Source organism: Ranitomeya variabilis, chromosome 4, assembly GCF_051348905.1.
Source record: "Ranitomeya variabilis isolate aRanVar5 chromosome 4, aRanVar5.hap1, whole genome shotgun sequence".
Lineage (NCBI taxonomy): Eukaryota > Metazoa > Chordata > Amphibia > Anura > Dendrobatidae > Ranitomeya > Ranitomeya variabilis.
Window position 1 is genome coordinate 287,497,835 of NC_135235.1, and position 14,821 is coordinate 287,512,655.

General features: G+C 44.9%; 1 long non-coding RNA gene across 1 annotated transcript in view; it reads right to left on the reverse strand.

Moving 5' to 3' along the window:
* Positions 1-228: 228 nt before the first annotated feature.
* Positions 229-14,821, reverse strand: part of LOC143764492 (uncharacterized) — a 39,876-nt gene continuing 25,283 nt past the window's right edge. Inside the window, exons 4-5 of the long non-coding RNA XR_013213212.1 lie at positions 911-965; positions 229-588 (exon numbers count right to left, since the gene is read on the reverse strand). This is a non-coding gene — a long non-coding RNA (uncharacterized LOC143764492). The remainder of the gene's footprint in view (positions 589-910; positions 966-14,821) is intronic.

Here is a 14,821-nt window from a genome sequence, read left to right on the forward strand (position 1 = left end):
AGGGATAATACACACAGTGATGTCACAGTACAGGGATAATACACACAGTGATGTCACAGTACAGGGATATTAGACAGTGATGTCACAGTACAGGGATAATAAACACAGTGATGTCACAGTACAGGGATAATACACACAGTGATGTCACAGTACAGGGATAATACACACAGTGATGTCACAGTACAGGGATAATACAGTAATGTCACAGTACAGGGATAATAAACACAGTGATGTCACAGTACAGGGATAATGAAACATTTATAGAAGGAGCAAACATAGAAGTCTCTAGATTCATTTTAATTTTAGAAAAAGAGGAGCAAAAAGAGGATGAATTGGGGCATCTGACTTTGGCATTTTGATGTGAAGTGAACATACCCCCTGAATATGCAAAAACCTTGCTTTTTTTCTAGCTGCATTTTTTTGGGAGCAAAATATGCAAAAGCTACCGTATTTTCTCTGATTATTGCATTTTTCTGCATTTTTTTTAGATGTGATTTCTTCTATTTTTATGCTTTTTTTTTTGGTTCGTATTTGCAGCAGTATTTCTAGGGGTCATTTTTTTTAGAGATGAAGCCCTTGGATTCTGCACTTAGGCTACGTTCACATTTGCGGTCTGCGCCGCAACGTCGGGCGCCGCAGCGTCGCCGCATGCGTCATGCGGCCCTATATTTAACATGGGGGCGCATGGGCATGCGTCACACTTGCGTTTTGCGCCGCATGCGTCCCTGCGGCGCCCGCGTCCGGGCGCAGAGGACGCAGCAAGTTGCATTTTTGCTGCGTCCAAAATCAATGAAAAAAAGGACGCATGCGGCGCAAAACGCAGCGTTGTGCATGCGTTTTGCTGCGTTTTTGTTTGCGTTGTGCATTGCGGCGCCGACGCTGCGGCGCACAACGCAAATGTGAACGTAGCCTTACAAATGCAACTGTGATTTTTACAGGCATTTTTCCAAGCTCCTCGAAGAAACCTATTGGGGAAAAAAAGAAGAAAAAAACACAGTTCAACTTCTCCTTTAAATGCACAGTGGCATGAGTTGTAATTATATCACTTTGAATTTGCTTGAACTGTTAAAAGCAATGGATTTTCAGCACACAAAAAAATCTGCAAGCTGTCTCTCCAGAGAGGAAAAGGACTTGAACTCTAGCGCCGCCTATTGGAAGTAGCAATCCTAAAAGTCAATATAGACCCTTTAACCCCTTCCTGCCGTGGCCCTTTTTCGTTTTTGTGTTTTTGTTTTTCGCTCCCCTCCTTCCCAGAGCCATTACTTTTTTATTTTTCCGTCAATATGGCCATGTGAGGGCTTATTTTTTGCAGGACGACTTGTACTTTTGAACGACAGCATTGGTTTTACCATGTCTTGTACTAGAAAATGGGAAAAAAATTCCAAGTGCGGTGAAATTGCAAAAAAAGTGCAATCCCACACTTGTTTTTTGATTGGCTTTTTTGCTAGCTTCACTAAATGCTAAAACTGACCTACCATTATGATTCTCCAGGTTATTACCAGTTCATAAACCCCAAACATGTCTGTTATTTTTTATCTAAGTGGTGAAAAAAATTCAAAACTTTGCTTAAAAAAAAATAAAAATAATAATTTCCGATACTCGTAGCGTCTCCATTTTTCGTGATCTGGGGTCGAGTGAGGGCTTATTTTTTGCGTGCCGAGCTGACGTTTTTAATGATACCACAATTGTGCAGATACGTTCTTTTGATCGCCCGTTATTGCATTTTAATGCAATGTTGTGGCGACCCAAAAAACGTAATTCTGGCAAATTTTTTTCTCGCTACGCCGTTTAGTGATCAGGTTAATGCTTTTTTTTTTATTGATAGATCGGGCGATTCTGAACGCGACGATACCAAATATGTGTAGATTTTATTTTTTTGTTTTATTGTTTTATTTTGGATGGGGCGAAAGGGGGGTGATTTAAACTTTTATATTTTATTTTTTTCATATTTTTAAAAACATTTTTTTTTACTTTTGCCATGCTTCAATAGCCTCCATGGGAGGCTAGAAGCTGGCACCACTCGATCGGCTCAGCTACATAGCAGCGATCATCAGATCGCTCCTATGTAGCTGAATTACAGGCTTGCTATGAGTGCCGACCACAGGGTGGCGCTCACAGCAAACCGGCATTAGTAACCATAGAGGTTTCAAGGACCTCTATGGTTACCATCCTGAAGCATCGCCGACTCCCGATCATGTGACAGGGGTCGGCGATGCGCTCATTTCTGGCCGCGCGGCCGGAAACGCTGGTTAAATGCCGCTGTCAGTGTTTGACAGCGGCATTTAACAGGTTAATAGTGGTGGGTGAATCGCGATTTCACCCACCGCTATTGCGCGCACATGTCAGCTGTACAAAACAACTGACATGTCGCGACTTTGATGTGGGCTCACCGCCGGAGCCCACATCAAAGCAGGGGACCCGACATGCGCAGTACTAGTACGGCGCATGTCGGGAAGGGGTTAACGAGCCTTACCCAAGTCTTAAACCTCTCACTCAGCCAAATCAGATCTCATATTCCTCACTGACGAGGGGCAACACCCCGCAACACCGTGTTTGCAAATCGAGATTCTGGTTTGTCATATTTGAAGGTTTGTTAAAGGGTCGATATTGACTTTTAGGATTGTTACTTCCAATAGGTGGCGCTAGAGTTCTAGCACTCTTCCTCTCTGAAGAGGCAATTTTGCTTATTTGATTTCCCAGAGGAGCACTACATGGCCTATAAGTCTCCTCACTCTGACATACCAGGCCTGGCTTGTCACTCTCCACTAGAAGAAACATTACTCCTTAGATTCCAGCACACATCAAATAAAATATACAACGTGAACACATGGCCTGAGTCTGGGTTTATAGGTTTACATATTTGGAGAGGATTTTGCACACTAATTTCTAAACAGAAAACGGCAGCACATCTGCCTATAAAATCCGTGCATCTTTTCTGCACTTAGTCATGTGTAATTATGACTGTTTCTTGGAAAAAAACACAACAAAACAATGTCCGGGCAGAGGTTTTATCTGCAGATTTAATAACACTATTGAAATTGATGGATAAAATCTGCACCAAAAAGATGCATTAGTGCACAAAGAATTTGACATGTTGTAGATATTATTATTATAGTGTTGTTTATTTACATCAAAAAGCAATAAAAAGCTGGGTTCACACAGTGCACAAATATGCAATATTAATTTTATTATTTTATAATATTTGATTGAGGATTTTTCGTGTGGATTGAACGCCTAAAATTATAGCATTTTATAGTAGTGAATGATACGTGATGTGCCATGAAAATAGTTTTTTTTTACTTATTTTAATTCTGCGCAACATGTCAATTATTTGTGCAGATGAAGCGCTGATTTCCACCTTTGCATGGGCAATCTGTACCGAATCTGCATTCACCATGCCCAGAGAAAACAAACAAACAAACAAACAAATATGCAACGTGTGAATTTAACCAGAGCCAATTTTGGCACAGATTCCGCACAAAGACGCGGCTTAGATGACATCTTTTCATATGTATAATAAACAATAATAAATAATAATAATAATATGTGTGAATGCATTTTCCAGGATGCGACATTCTAAACTTTCCTGCTGCTTTCCGAACATCTAGGAGATGGCAAAAAAACGCTCTTCAGAGTTAATCAGTGGAGGACAGGAAGAGATAAAATGTAAACCAATGAGAGGTGATGATTCATTATGTTTTGTTCATATCGCCAGGCGATACTTCCGTACTCGACGCTGCAAGTTGAACTTTGTCACTTGGAGGAAAAAAAAGAACAAAAAAAAAAACTCTTCAGCACAGTCTTTGTTGCATGAAGCAAATTCATCTATAGCCGTGCTAAAACACACACGGACAATAACAGCACAAGCCGCATTTGCATATTATAGCGGAGTGTTTTTTTTTTTTTGACACAATACATATAATAGCGTGTTGTATAAGCTCCGCCGCGGCCCTTTAATTATACATTGTCACATGAATCCCGCTAACGAACCATCAGATCCATCATTTGCCCGCTGCATGTCCCCTTTATGATTGTACCGTATATCTGTATCGCGCTCTTAATCCTGTGGGCCTTGTGTTCTCTTTATCGCCAAGGTGGCTGTTTGTTTGTTTTTTTTCCTCCCACTGAGTGATGAGGCAATATGTCCTTGGAGAGCGTTCTTGTGATACCACCTCTGTGTTACAAGCTCACGCAATAATAGAGGGTAGACGAGCGGCTCGCTACGTAGCCAAATCCTTATGGGGGGGAGGCGTTTCTAGAATGATGCAATCTTCAAGTAATATTAGATTCCCTGTGAAAAGTTTAGAACGCTAAAATAAAAATGGTGGCGACTAGTGATGAGCAAATGTGCAGGGATAAGGTGTTATCTGAGCATGCTCGTGTGCTAAGCGGGTGCAGGGCCGGACTGGCCATAGGGCACTTCTGGCAAATGCCAGAAGGGCCGGTGCCAGTGGTGGGCCGCTCAATCCGCCGCCCCCGCCGTCGCATTCAACTATACCGGCGTATAGACGCCGGTACAGTTGAATGCAATGATGGAGGAGAGAGCGTCTACAGACGCTCCTCTCCCATCATTCCCCGCTCTGCCTCTGACACTGCGGGTGCGCGCGATGATGTCATATCATCGCGCACCTGCTGTGTCCCGGGCAGACTGCAGCTGCTGAGACAGGAGCAGGAACCAGGAAGCAACGCTGGGCACGAGGAGAGGTGAGGAGAGTTTTTTTTTTTTTTCTGGACTGTGGGGCCATTCTCGGAGGAGGGGAGGGGAGGAAGAGAAGAGATGTGGGCTGTATATAGTTCTCTGTGGGCTGTGCTCTGTGCTGTATACTGCTGTGGGCTGTATATAGTTCTCTGTGGGCTGTGCTCTGTGCTGTATACTGCTGTGGGCTGTATATAGTTCTCTGTGGGCTGTGCTCTGTGCTGTATACTGCTGTGGGCTGTATATAGTTCTCTGTGGGCTGTGCTCTGTGCTGTATACTGCTGTGGGCTGTATATAGTTCTCTGTGGGCTGTGCTCTGTGCTGTATACTGCTGTGGGCTGTATATAGTTCTCTGTGGGCTGTGCTCTGTGCTGTATATAGTTCTCTGTGGGCTGTGCTCTGTGCTGTATACTACTGTGGGCTGTATATAGTTCTCTGTGGGCTGTGCTCTGTGCTGTATACTACTGTGGGCTGTATATAGTTCTCTGTGGGCTGTGCTCTGTGCTGTATGCTACTGTGGGCTGTATATAGTTCTCTGTGGGCTGTGCTCTGTGCTGTATACTACTGTGGGCTGTATATAGTTCTCTGTGGGCTGTGCTCTGTGCTGTATGCTACTGTGGGCTGTATATAGTTCTCTGTGGGCTGTGCTCTGTGCTGTATACTGCTGTGGGCTGTATATAGTTCTCTGTGGGCTGTGCTCTGTGCTGTATACTGCTGTGGGCTGTATATAGTTCTCTGTGGGCTGTGCTCTGTGCTGTATACTGCTGTGGGCTGTATATAGTTCTCTGTGGGCTGTGCTCTGTGCTGTATACTGCTGTGGGCTGTATATAGCTCTCTGTGGGCTGTGCTCTGTGCTGTATACTACTGTGGGCTGTATATAGCTCTCTGTGGGCTGTGCTCTGTGCTGTATACTGTGGGCTGTATATAGCTCTCTGTGGGCTGTGCTCTGTGCTGTATACTACTGTGGGCTGTATATAGCTCTCTGTGGGCTGTGCTCTGTGCTGTATACTACTGTGGGCTGTATATAGCTCTCTGTGGGCTGTGCTCTGTGCTGTATACTACTGTGTGCTCTGTGCTATATATAGTACTCTGTGGGCTGTGCTCTGTGCTGTATACTACTGTGTGCTATATATAGTTCTCTGGGCTGTGCTCTGTGCTGTATACTACTGTGGGCTGTATATAGTACTCTGTGGGCTGTGCTGTATACTACTGTGGGCTGTATATAGTACTCTGTGGGCTGTGCTCTGTGCTGTATACTACTGTGGGCTGTATATAGTTATCTGTGGGCTGTGCTCTGTGCTGTATGCTACTGTGGGCTGTATATAGTTATCTGTGGGCTGTGCTCTGTGCTGTATGCTACTGTGGGCTGTATATAGTTCTCTGTGGGCTGTGCTCTGTGCTGTATATAGTTCTCTGTGGGCTGTGCTCTGTGCTGTATACTACTGTGGGCTGTATATAGTTCTCTGTGGGCTGTGCTCTGTGCTGTATACTACTGTGGGCTGTATATAGTTCTCTGTGGGCTGTGCTCTGTGCTGTATACTACTGTGTGCTGTATATAGTTCTCTGTGGGCTGTGCTGTATATAGTACTCTGTGGGCTGTGCTGTATATAGTACTCTGTGGGCTGTGCTGTATATAGTACTCTCTGGGCTGTGCTGTATATAGTACTCTCTGGGCTGTGCTGTATATAGTACTCTGGGCTGTGCTTTATATAGTTCTCTGTGGGCTGTGCTTTATATAGTTCTCTGTGGGCTGTGCTGTATATAGTTCTCTGTGGGCTGTGCTGTATATAGTTCTCTGTGGGCTGTGCTGTATATATTACTTTGTGGGCTGTGCTGTATATATTACTTTGTGGGCTGTGCTGTATATATTACTCTGTGGGCTGTGCTGTATACTACTGTGTGGACTGTGCTGTATACTTCTACGTGGGCTGTGCTGTATACTACTGTGTGGTCTGTGCTGTATACTACTGTGTGGTCTGTGCTGAATACTGCTGTGTGGGCTGTGTTATCTACTACGCGAGCTGTGCTATAGTATGCAGGCTGTGCTGTATACTATGCGGTTTGTGCTATATAATATGCGGGCTTTGCTATATACTATGGGGAGTATATTATATTCTATGGGGGAGGCCATGTTATGTACTATGTGGCTGTGTTATATACTATTGTGGGGGTATATTATATTCTATGGGGGAGGCTGCGTTATATACTATGGGGGGCTGCATTATATTCTATGGGGGGCTACATTATATATTATGGGGAGGTGGGCTGTATTATATTCTATGGGGGTTACATACTCTGGGGTGGCTGCATTATACTCTGTGGGGTGGCTGCATTATACTCTGGGGTGGCTGCATTATACTCTGGGGTGGCTGCATTATACTCTGGGGTGGCTGCATTATACTATATGTGGGCTGCATTATACTGTATCGAGGACTATGGGGAATACGTTATACTATATGAAGAACTATGGGGTGCATTATACTATGGGAAGTGAATTGTACTACATGGATGACTGTGGCGGTGCATTATACTATATGGAGCACTATGAGGATTGTATTATGCTATATGGAGGACTATGAGGATTGTATTATGCTATATGGAGGACTATGAGGAGTGTATTATACTATGTGGAGGACTGAGCAGTGTATTTTAATATATGGAGGACTATAGGGAGTGTATTATACTATATGGAGGACTATGGAGCACATTATAATATATGGAGGACTATGGGGTGTATTTTACTAAACAAGTAAAATGCTGCATATTCGGATTGTTTTTGCTGGAACAAAAAGCCTTGTTGTCAGCAGCACATTGCCAGTGTAAACTGTAGATGTGCTGCTGAAAACATGATACTGTATGGTGATCTGTTAGTGATCTATTAGTGATCGTTCTGTCTCATCATTATTCCTCAGCTGGTGGAAAGAGGCCGGGAAACAAGCGTTGAACAACTTCAGTATTGTCGATCAAACTCGTTTAGCGGCCTGAACTCAGCGCACGTAAATACAACAGAAAGGCTTTTGTGTGATGTGCAATATGTTAGCATTTGGGGACCCATTTTAAACTTTGCCTAGGGCCCCACTTTGCCTAAAACCGGCCCTGCCTACAAGTGTACAAAGATATTATACAGTCACCATGTGACAAGTGGGCCTGTGTAACTTCAAATGCCAGGGCTGAATTTTAGTCCCAGTCCGGCCCTGACCGGGTGTCTTCGGCGTGCTCGAATACTATGTTTGAGTCCCCGCGGCTGCATGTCTCACGGCTGTTAGACAGCCGCAACACATGTAGGGATTGGATTGTCTGTTTGATAAGCATGTGTTGAGGTTGTCGAACAGCCGCAGGGACTCAATATATTTTTCGAGCACGCTGAAGACACTCGGTTAGCACCCAAGCATGCTCAGATAACACCTTATCCAAGCACATTCGCTCATCGCTAGTGGTGAAGTTACAAAATCTTTGCATCATTCATTTGAAATATGCTTTTTTTTCTCCCCATATGAACCACTTATCTGTCATGATTCTCAATGGCGAGAGAACATAGCCCAGCATATATGAGAACTAGCTCTTGGAAGATGGAAACTATACTGACCATGAACTAAACCTGCCGCACAACTAGAAGTGGCCGGGTAGCATGCCTACGTTTTTTATCCCTAGATGCCCAGCGCCAGCCGGAGAACTACCTAATCCTAGCAGAGGAAAAGACAGTCCTGGCTCACCTCTAGAGAAATTTTCCCAAAAGGCAGACAGAGGCCCCCACATATATTGGCGGTGATTTTAGATGAAATGACAAACGTAGTATGAAAATAGGTTTAGCAAAATCGAGGTCCGCTTTCTAGATAGCAGGAAGACAGAAAGGACACTTTCATGGTCAGCAGAAAACCCTATCAAAACACCATCCAGAAATTCCTTTAAGACTCTAGCATTAACTCATAACACCAGAGTGGCAATTTCCGATCACAAGAGCTTTCCAGACACAGTAACGAAACAGCAGCTGTGAACAGGAACAAAATGCAAAAACACACAAGGACAAAAGTCCAACTTAGCTGGGAGTTGTCTAGTAGCAGGAACAAGCACAGAAGGCTTCTGATTACATTGTTGACCGGCAAGAAACTGACAGAGGAGCAAGGTTATATAGCGACTCCCACATCCTGATAGGAGCAGGTGAACAGAGGGGATGATGCACACAAGTTCAATTCCACAAGTGGCCACCGGGGGAGCCCAGAATCCAATTTCACAACAGTACCCCCCCCTCAAGGAGGGGGCACCGAACCCTCACCAGAACCACCAGGGCGATCAGGATGAGCCCTATGAAAGGCACGGACAAGATCGGAGGCATGAACATCAGAGGCAGTGACCCAAGAATTATCCTCCTGACCGTATCCCTTCCATTTGACCAGATACTGGAGTCTCCGTCTGGAAACACGAGAGTCTAAGATCTTTTCCACAACGTACTCCAACTCACCCTCAACCAACACCGGAGCAGGAGGCTCAACGGAAGGCACAACCGGTACCTCATACCTGCGCAACAATGACCGATGAAAAACATTATGAATCGAAAAGGATGCAGGGAGGTCCAAACGGAAGGACACAGGGTTAAGAATCTCCAATATCTTGTACGGGCCGATGAACCGAGGCTTAAACTTAGGAGAAGAAACCCTCATAGGGACAAAACGAGAAGACAACCACACCAAGTCCCCAACACAAAGCCGAGGACCAACACGACGACGGCGGTTGGCAAAAAGCTGAGTCTTCTCCTGGGACAACTTCAAATTGTCCACCACCTGCCCCCAAATCTGATGCAACCTCTCCACCACAGCATCCACTCCAGGACAATCCGAAGATTCCACTTGACCGGAGGAAAATCGAGGATGAAACCCCAAATTACAGAAAAACGGGGACACCAAGGTGGCAGAGCTGGCCCGATTATTGAGGGCGAACTCCGCCAAAGGCAAAAAAGCAACCCAATCATCCTGATCCGCAGACACAAAACACCTCAAATATGTCTCCAAGGTCTGATTAGTCCGCTCGGTCTGGCCATTAGTCTGAGGATGGAAAGCAGACGAAAAAGACAAATCTATGCCCATCCTAGCACAGAATGCCCGCCAAAATCTAGACACGAATTGGGTCCCTCTGTCAGAAACGATATTCTCAGGAATACCATGCAAACGAACAACATTTTGAAAAAACAGAGGAACCAACTCGGAAGAAGAAGGCAACTTAGGCAAGGGAACCAGATGGACCATCTTAGAGAAACGGTCACACACCACCCAGATGACAGACATCTTCTGAGAAACAGGCAGATCCGAAATAAAATCCATCGAGATGTGCGTCCAAGGCCTCTTCGGGATAGGCAAGGGCAACAACAATCCACTAGCCCGAGAACAACAAGGCTTGGCCCGAGCACAAACGTCACAAGACTGCACAAAGCCTCGCACATCTCGTGACAGGGAAGGCCACCAGAAGGACCTTGCCACCAAATCCCTGGTACCAAAGATTCCAGGATGACCTGCCAACGTAGAAGAATGAACCTCAGAGATGACTCTACTGGTCCAATCATCAGGAACAAACAGTCTACCAGGTGGGCAACGATCAGGTCTATCCGCCTGAAACTCCTGCAAGGCCCGCCGCAGGTCTGGAGAAACGGCAGACAATATCACTCCATCTTTAAGGATACCTGTGGGCTCAGAATTACCAGGGGAGTCAGGCTCAAAACTCCTAGAAAGGGCATCCGCCTTAACATTCTTAGAACCTGGTAGGTACGACACCACAAAATTAAACCGAGAGAAAAACAACGACCAGCGCGCCTGTCTAGGATTCAGGCGCCTGGCAGACTCAAGGTAAATTAAATTTTTGTGGTCAGTCAATACCACCACCTGATGTCTGGCCCCCTCAAGCCAGTGACGCCACTCCTCAAAAGCCCACTTCATGGCCAAAAGCTCCCGATTCCCAATATCATAATTCCGCTCGGCGGGCGAAAATTTACGGGAAAAAAAAGCACAAGGTCTCATCACGGAGCAGTCGGAACTTCTCTGCGACAACACCGCCCCAGCTCCGATTTCAGAAGCGTCGACCTCAACCTGAAAAGGAAGAGCAACATCAGGCTGACGCAACACTGGGGCGGAAGAAAAGCGGCGCTTGAGCTCCCGAAAGGCCTCCACAGCATCAGGGGACCAATCAGCAACATCAGCACCCTTCTTAGTCAAATCAGTCAATGGTTTTACAACATCAGAAAAACCAGCAATAAATCGACGATAAAAGTTAGTAAAGCCCAAAAATTTCTGAAGACTCTTAAGAGAAGAGGGTTGCGTCCAATCACCAATAGCCTGAACCTTGACAGGATCCATCTCGATGGAAGAGGGGGAAAAAATGTATCCCAAGAAAGAAATCTTTTGAACCCCAAAAACACACTTAGAACCCTTCACACACAAGGAATTAGACCGCAAAACCTGAAAAACCCTCCTGACCTGCTGGACATGAGAGTCCCAGTCATCCGAAAAAATCAGAATATCATCCAGATACACAATCATAAATTTATCCAAATAATCGCGGAAAATGTCATGCATAAAGGACTGGAAGACTGAAGGGGCATTTGAAAGACCAAAAGGCATCACCAAATACTCAAAATGGCCCTCGGGCGTATTAAATGCGGTTTTCCACTCATCCCCCTGCTTCATTCGCACCAAATTATACGCCCCACGGAGATCAATCTTAGAGAACCACTTGGCCCCCTTTATACGAGCAAACAAATCAGTAAGCAGTGGTAACGGATATTGATATTTAACCGTGATTTTATTCAAAAGTCGATAATCAATACACGGCCTCAAAGAGCCGTCTTTCTTAGACACAAAGAAAAAACCGGCTCCTAAGGGAGATGACGAAGGACGAATATGTCCCTTTTCCAAGGACTCCTTTATATATTCTCGCATAGCAGCGTGTTCAGGCACAGACAGATTAAATAAACGACCCTTAGGGTATTTACTACCCGGAATCAAGTCTATGGCACAATCGCACTCCCGGTGCGGAGGTAGTGAACCAACCTTGGGTTCTTCAAAAACGTCACGAAAGTCAGACAAGAATTCAGGAATCTCAGAGGGAATAGATGATGAAATGGAAACCAAAGGTACGTCCCCATGAGTTCCTTTACATCCCCAGCTTAACACAGACATAGCTCTCCAGTCGAGGACTGGGTTATGAGATTGCAGCCATGGCAATCCCAGCACCAAAACATCATGTAGATTATACAGCACCAGAAAGCGAATAACCTCCTGGTGATCCGGATTAACACGCATAGTCACTTGTGTCCAGTATTGTGGTTTATTACTAGCCAATGGGGTGGAGTCAATCCCTTTCAGAGGTATCGGAGCCTCCAGTGGCTCCAAATCATACCCACAGCGTTTGGCAAAGGACCAATCCATAAGACTCAAAGCAGCGCCAGAGTCGACATAGGCGTCCGCGGTAATAGATGACAAAGAACAAATCAGGGTCACAGATAGAATAAACTTAGACTGTAAAGTGCTAATTGAAACAGACTTGTCAGGCTTCTTAGTACGCTTAAAGCATGCTGATATAACATGAGTTGAATCACCACAATAGAAGCACAACCCATTTTTTCGTCTAAAATTCTGCCGCTCGCTTCTGGACAGAATCCTATCACATTGCATATTTTCTGGCGTTTTCTCAGTAGACACCGCCAAATGGTGCACAGGTTTGCGCTCCCGCAGACGCCTATCGATCTGAATAGCCATCGTCATGGACTCATTCAGACACGCAGGCACAGGGAACCCCACCATAACATCCTTAATGGCATCAGAGAGACCTTCTCTGAAAATCGCCGCCAGGGCGCACTCATTCCACTGAGTAAGCACAGACCATTTGCGGAATTTTTGGCAGTATATTTCAGCTTCATCTTGCCCCTGAGACAAGGACATCAAGGCCTTTTCCGCCTGAAGCTCTAAATGAGGTTCCTCATAAAGCAACCCCAAGGCCAGAAAAAACGTATCCACATTGAGCAACGCAGGATCCCCTGGTGCCAATGCAAAAGCCCAGTCTTGAGGGTCGCCCCGGAGCAAGGAAATTACAATCCTGACCTGCTGTGCAGGGTCTCCGGCAGAGCGAGACTTCAGGGACAAAAACAATTTGCAATTATTTTTAAAATTTTGAAAGTGAGATCTATTCCCCGAGAAGAATTCAGGCAAAGGAATTCTAGGCTCAGACATAGGTGCATGAACAACAAAATCTTGCAAATTTTGTACCTTTGTGGCGAGATTATTCAAACCTGTAGCTACACTCTGAAGATCCATTTGAAACAGGTGAACACAGAGCCATTCAAGGATTTAGAAGGAGAGAAAGAGAGGAAGGCTGCAGTATAGGCAGACTAGCAAGTGATTCAATTAAGAGCACACTCAGAACTAGAGGAAAAAAAAAAAAAAAAAATTGTAGCAGACTTCTTTTTTCTCTCCTTTCTCAGCCAGTAATTTAACCCTTTTTTGGGCCGGTCAAACTGTCATGATTCTCAATGGCGAGAGAACATAGCCCAGCATATATGAGAACTAGCTCTTGGAAGATGGAAACTATACTGACCATGAACTAAACCTGCCGCACAACTAGAAGTGGCCGGGTAGCATGCCTACGTTTTTTATCCCTAGATGCCCAGCGCCAGCCGGAGAACTACCTAATCCTAGCAGAGGAAAAGACAGTCCTGGCTCACCTCTAGAGAAATTTTCCCAAAAGGCAGACAGAGGCCCCCACATATATTGGCGGTGATTTTAGATGAAATGACAAACGTAGTATGAAAATAGGTTTAGCAAAATCGAGGTCCGCTTTCTAGATAGCAGGAAGACAGAAAGGACACTTTCATGGTCAGCAGAAAACCCTATCAAAACACCATCCAGAAATTCCTTTAAGACTCTAGCATTAACACATAACACCAGAGTGGCAATTTCCGATCACAAGAGCTTTCCAGACACAGTAACGAAACAGCAGCTGTGAACAGGAACAAAATGCAAAAACACACAAGGACAAAAGTCCAACTTAGCTGGGAGTTGTCTAGTAGCAGGAACAAGCACAGAAGGCTTCTGATTACATTGTTGACCGGCAAGAAACTGACAGAGGAGCAAGGTTATATAGCGACTCCCACATCCTGATAGGAGCAGGTGAACAGAGGGGATGATGCACACAAGTTCAATTCCACAAGTGGCCACCGGGGGAGCCCAGAATCCAATTTCACAACACTTATCCTTCTGCCTGTCTTCCAGGTCTCATTATTTATTAACTCTGAAAAATTGCTATAATTCATCTGGCTCAAGACCAGGCAAAATTTTGGATCACTGAGGGATCGGTTTACAACTCGCCACTGAAATCTATAGAGAGGGAGAAAATAATATTTGTATAGTGCCACCATATTCCACAGCACTTTACAATTAAGATGGGACATGTCCAAACAATAATGCAATTAAAAAGTAACAAAGTTCAACAGTTACTGGAGAAGTGACGGCCCTGCTCATCAAGGGTAGTGTATTCCAGAGAACTGGAGCAGCACGAGAGAAGTCTTGGAGACATAAATGGGAAGTTCAGGTTATGGAGGATGTTAGTCTTAGCTCAGTTGCAGAATGGAGAACACAGGTAGGGTGATAGACAGAGATGAGGGAGGAGACGTAAAGCGGTGCAGAATTGTGGAGAGCTTTGTGGGTGAGAGAGATAAGTTTATATTGTGCTCTGTAAAGGATGGGTAACCACTGCAATGACTGGCAGAAGGTGGAAGCATCAGTGGAGTGGCTGGACAGAAAAAAAGACTCTGGCTGCCACATTCAGGATAGATTGGAGAGGAGAAAGTTTGATGAGATAGTAGAGAGTTGCCGTAGACCAGATGAGAATGGTTAAGATTAATAGTAAGAGTTTTTGCAGTTTAAAAGATGCGAAAAGGCTGGATTCTTAAGTTGCAGGAATCATAAGCGAAATGGAGGAAGAGGATGGAGCAGAGGGAGAAAGAGAAGCAGAGAGACTGTGTGCTACATAGAGATTTTTGTGCTATATAGAGACATAATAGCAGCTAGTCTCACCCCACTAGCTCAGAGACAACTGTAAACTAGTGCTATAGCCTGCAGAAGGGGAACTGGTGAAAAATTCAGG